This window comes from Oncorhynchus kisutch, unplaced genomic scaffold (assembly GCF_002021735.2).
Source record: "Oncorhynchus kisutch isolate 150728-3 unplaced genomic scaffold, Okis_V2 Okis07a-Okis12b_hom, whole genome shotgun sequence".
Classification (NCBI taxonomy): Eukaryota; Metazoa; Chordata; class Actinopteri; order Salmoniformes; family Salmonidae; genus Oncorhynchus; species Oncorhynchus kisutch.
The window spans coordinates 12,702,406-12,708,198 of NW_022261984.1; positions in this window are offsets into that span (position 1 = coordinate 12,702,406).

A 5,793-nucleotide genomic window follows, 5' to 3' on the forward strand; every position below is an offset into this window, starting at 1 on the left:
AGACTCCACTGACAGGTAGACTCCACTGACAGGTAGACTCCACGGCCAGGTAGACTCCACTGACAGGTAGACTCCACGGCCAGGTAGACTCCACTGACAGGTAGACTCCACGGCCAGGTAGACTCCACGGCCAGGTAGACTCCACGGCCAGGTAGACTCCACTGACAGGTAGACTCCACGGCCAGGTAGACTCCACGGCCAGGTAGACTCCATGGCCAGGTAGGACTCCACGGCCAGGTAGACTCCACGGCCAGGTAGACTCCACTGACAGGTAGACTCCACGGCCAGGTAGACTCCACTGACAGGTAGACTCCACTGACAGGTAGACTCCACGGCCAGGTAGACTCCACGGCCAGGTAGACTCCACTGACAGGTAGACCTCCACTGACAGGTAGACTCCACTGACAGGTAGACTCCACGGCCAGGTAGACTCCACGGCCAGGTACACTCCACGGCCAGGTAGACTCCACGGCCAGGTAGACTCCACGGCCAGGTAGACTCCACGGCCAGGTAGACTCCACGGACAGGTAGACCTCCACGGACAGGTAGACTCCACTGACAGGTAGACTCCACGGCCAGGTAGACTCCACGGCCAGGTAGACTCCACGGCCAGGTAGACTCAGCTGACAGGTAGACTCCACTGACAGGTAGACTCCACTGACAGGTAGACTCCACTGACAGGTAGACTCCACGGCCAGGTAGACTCCACGGCCAGGTAGACTCCACGGCCAGGGTAGACTCCACAGCCAGGTAGACTCAGCTGACAGGTAGACTCCACGGCCAGGTAGACTCCACGGCCAGGTAGACTCCACAGCCAGGTAGACTCCACAGCCAGGTAGACTCCACGGCCAGGTAGACTCCACGGCCAGGTAGACTCCACAGCCAGGTAGACTCCACGGCCAGGTAGACTCCACAGCCAGGTAGACTCCACGGCCAGGTAGACTCCACAGCCAGGTAGACTCCACGGCCAGGTAGACTCCACGGCCAGGTAGACTCCACGGCCAGGTAGACCTCCACGGCCAGGTAGACTCCACAGCCAGGTAGACTCAGCTGACAGGTAGACTCCACGGCCAGGTAGACTCCACGGCCAGGTAGACTCCACAGCCAGGTAGACTCCACAGCCAGGTAGACTCCACGGCCAGGTAGACTCCACGGCCAGGTAGACTCCACAGCCAGGTAGACTCCACAGCCAGGTAGACTCCACGGCCAGGTAGACTCCACAGCCAGGTAGATGCTTCCAACTCACAGATGTGTGGGTAGGTGAAGACACTGTGTAAACATTTCTAAATGCAAGTTTGATTGAATACCTGCCTATGTGTCACTATTGAATCGGGAAAGGGGTTAAACATCCCCACAGAGTTTAATAAACAACATCCATCTGGTTTTGTAGTACTATATAGATCTGTAACTATCTTTTTTTAGTTTTTACTACAGACTTGTGACTTTGTCTCGTCCTACGGATGGCGACAAGGTTACAACAAATGTATTTTGTATTGGTAGTTTTTTGTTTTGTTGTTTTTGTTGTTAAAGCTGTGTTACTGTTTTAATGTGTACAATCAAACAAGTCAAATGGTTTACAGTTGACTTTACACCCCCCGTTATCCACGTGTCACTCACTCCTCTGTCATGTTTGTGTTCCGCAGTCTCTCTCTATGTAACTCTATCAATCCTTACTGGGTTGCTGGACTCTCGTCTTCTCATTATCTCATAATCATAAGTGGGGCTGGGAGTATTTCATTTCCTGACCATGTGACCTGACCAGGAGAAACTCTAAACTCCTAGCCCTAATCCTCAGTACCAAGGCCAATACATGGCAGCCATTTTGACATGGCAGCCATTTTAAATGACCAGTTACCAACTAAGTATGATTCTGCTGCTATCAAAACACTCAACTTTTCCACCAGAGAGTGATGTATACAGGTTATACTACCCAGTGTATACTACAGTGTACTACTGTAGATACTAAACAGTGTACTCCAGTGTATACTACAGTGTACTACTGTAGATACTACCCAGTGTACTCCAGTGTATACTACAGTGTACTCCAGTGTATACTACAGTGTACTACTGTAGATACTAAACAGTGTATACTAACCAGTGTATACTACAGTGTCCTCCAGTGTATACTAACCAGTGTATACTACAGTGTACTCCAGTATATACTACAGTGTACTCCAGTGTATACTACCCAGTGTATACTACAGTGTACTACTGTAGATACTAAACAGTGTACTCCAGTGTATACTACAGTGTACTACTGTAGATACTAAACAGTGTACTCCAGTGTATACTACAGTGTACTACTGTAGATACTACCCAGTGTACTCCAGTGTATACTACAGTGTACTACTGTAGATACTAACCAGTGTACTCCAGTGTATACTACAGTGTACTACTGTAGATACTACCCAGTGTATACTACAGTGTACTCCAGTGTATACTACAGTGTACTCCAGTGTATACTACAGTGTACTACTGTAGATACTAAACAGTGTATACTAACCAGTGTATACTACAGTGTACTCCAGTGTATACTACAGTGTACTCCAGTGTATACTACAGTGTACTCCAGTGTATACTAACCAGTGTATACTACAGTGTACTACTGTAGATACTAAACAGTGTACTCCAGTGTATACTACAGTGTACTCCAGCGTATATGAACCAGTGTATACTACAGTGTATACTAACCAGTGTATACTACAGTGTACTCCAGTGTATACTAACCAGTGTGTACTCCAGTGTATACTAACCAGTGTATACTACAGTGTACTCCAGTGTATACTAACCAGTGTATACTACAGTGTACTCCAGTGTATACTAACCAGTGTATACTAACCAGTGTATACTACAGTGTACTCCAGTGTATACTAACCAGTGTATACTACAGTGTACTCCAGTGTATACTAACCAGTGTATACTAACCAGTGTACTCCAGTGTATACCGCAGTGTACTCCAGTGTATACTAACCAGTGTACTCCAGTGTATACTAACCAGTGTATACTGCAGTGTACTCCAGTGTATACTAACCAGTGTATACTAACCAGTGTATACTGCAGTGTATACTACAGTGTACTCCAGTGTATACTAACCAGTGTACTCCAGTGTATACTAACCAGTGTATACTGCAGTGTACTCCAGTGTATACTAAGCAGTGTATACTACAGTGTACTCCAGTGTATACTAACCAGTGTATACTGCAGTGTACTCCAGTGTATACTAACCAGTGTATACTGCAGTGTACTCCAGTGTATACTACAGTGTACTCCAGTGTATACTGCAGTGTACTCCAGTGTATACTAACCAGTGTATACTACAGTGTATACTAACCAGTGTACTCCAGTGTATACTACATACTAACGAGAAAGGCCCAGTTATGAGGTGTGAGGGAGGGATGGGGAACGGAGGGAGGGATGGGGACAGAGGGAGGGATGGATGGGGAAGGAGGAAGGGAGGGATGGAGGAAAGGAGGGAGGGATGGGGAAAGGAGGGAGGGATGGAGGGATGGGGAAAGGAGGGAGGGATGGAGGAAGGATGGAGGGAGGGGAAAGGAGGGAGGGAAGGAGGAAAGGAGGGAGGGAGGGAGGGAGGGGAGGAGGGAGGGAGGGATGGAGGAATGGAGGGAGGGATGGAGGAATGGAGGGAGGGATGGAGGAAATGAGGGAGGGTGAAGGTATTTTTCTTACTGGAATGCTCTGATTCAGATATATAAGCGTTCTCTCTCTGATTCAGATATATAAGCGTTCTCTCTCTGATTCAGATATATAAGCGTTCTCTCTCTGATTCAGATATATAAGCGTTCTCTCTCTGATTCAGATATATAAGCGTTCTCTCTCTGATTCAGATATATAAGCGTTCTCTCTCTGATTCAGATATATAAGCGTTCTCTCTCTGATTCAGATATATAAGCGTTCTCTCTCTGATTCAGATATATAAGCGTTCTCTCTCTGATTCAGTTCATGTGTGACTATTATATTTCTGTCAAGTGTCTCACTACTCAAGTTTCGCCGTGTATAACGTTTGACGAGGACCTATCTTTTCAGGCACCACGGTGTTATTTTGACTGATATTGACACCTGCCCAATGAAACGTGTCCGTTTCAAGGACCTTTGACCCAGGAAGTAGATACAAAAAAAATTGTCTTGTCATGGCACAAGTAGACGATGTCATCCTTTTGTGTGTATCACAGCAATGAATGAGCAAAACAAATTGTAGTATTTCCAAACAGCATCAAATAAGTATTGTTAAGTTTAGACTGTATAGTGCCTTATAATGACAATAACAATTATAATAACTTATAATGCTCGCCTAATTTTTATAAAGTTTAAGCTGTTAGTAATAATTGTATGTATGTCTGTTACTGGAATGTTCATTGCGTGTGTAATGTAAAGGATTTAGTTGTTATGGTTGTTTTTAGTATGTTACGATATGTTATGGGAGTTTACGGAAGAGTCATTAAGGAACGGGGGGGGGGGACGGGGGGAACAGGTTCTGTTTTTCATTCACCACTTCTCTCATTCACCTTCATCTAGGCAACAAATGACCAGCCTAGTGTAATGTCTTTGTTTAAACCCCACAACAGTCAACAGCTAACCTAGTGTAATGTCTTTGGTTTAAACCCCACAACAGTCAACAGCTAACCTAGTGTAATGTCTTTGGTTTAAAAAACCCCAACATGGTCAACAGCTAGCCTAGTGTAATGTCTTTGGTTTAAACCCCACAACAGTCAACAGCTAACCTAGTGTAATGTCTTTGGTTTAAACCCCAACATGGTCAAACAGCTAGCCTAGTGTAATGTCTTTGGTTTAAACCCCACATGGTCAACAACTAACCTAGTGTAATGTCTTTGGGTTAAACCCCACAACAGTCAACAGCTAACCTAGTGTAATGTCTTTGGTTAAACCCCACAACAGTCAACAGCTAACCTAGTGTAATGTCTTTGGTTTAAACCCCAACATGGTCAACAGCTAGCCTAGTGTAATGTCTTTGGTTTAAACCCCAACAGTCAACAGCTAGCCTAGTGTAATGTCTTTGGTTTAAACCCCATTATGGTCAACAGCTAGCCTAGTGTAATGTCTGGTTTAAACCCCACAACAGTCAACAGCTAGCCTAGTGTAATGTCTTTGGTTTAAACCCAACATGGTCAACAGCTAGCCTAGTGTAATGTCTTTGTTTAAAACCCCAACATGGTCAACAGCTAGCCTAGTGTAATGTCTTTGGTTTAAACCCCACAACAGTCAACAGCTAACCTAGTGTAATGTCTTTGTGTTAAACCCCAACATGGTCAGACAGCTAGCCTAGTTTAATGTCTTTGGTTTAAACCCCAACATGGTCAACAGCTAACCTAGTGTAATGTCTTTGGTTTAAACCCCCACAACAGTCAACAGCTAACCTAGTGTAATGTCTTTGGTTTAAACCCCACATGGTCAACAGCTAGGACCTGAGATAAACCTCAGCATGGGGATTTTAAAATAAGTGTTACCATGCACAAAGTCTGTTGATGAGAGGTGGTTTCCTGCATCCCGTTGCACCCTATTCCTGATAGAGTGCACTACTTTTGACCAGTGGCCATAGGGCTCTGATCAAAGAGTAGTGCACTATAATAGGGAATAGGGTCCCATAGGGCTCTGGTCTAAAGTAGTGCACTATAGTGAATAGGGTGCCATTGGGACATAGGCGTCGTGTTTGGGGTATTGAGTCCTGCCAATCTGTCATGTCAGTCAAGCTTGACTGAGTCAGTGACATTCAATTTGTTCCAAAATGTCATCGTTGTTTAGTTTGTGTTTTTCTTC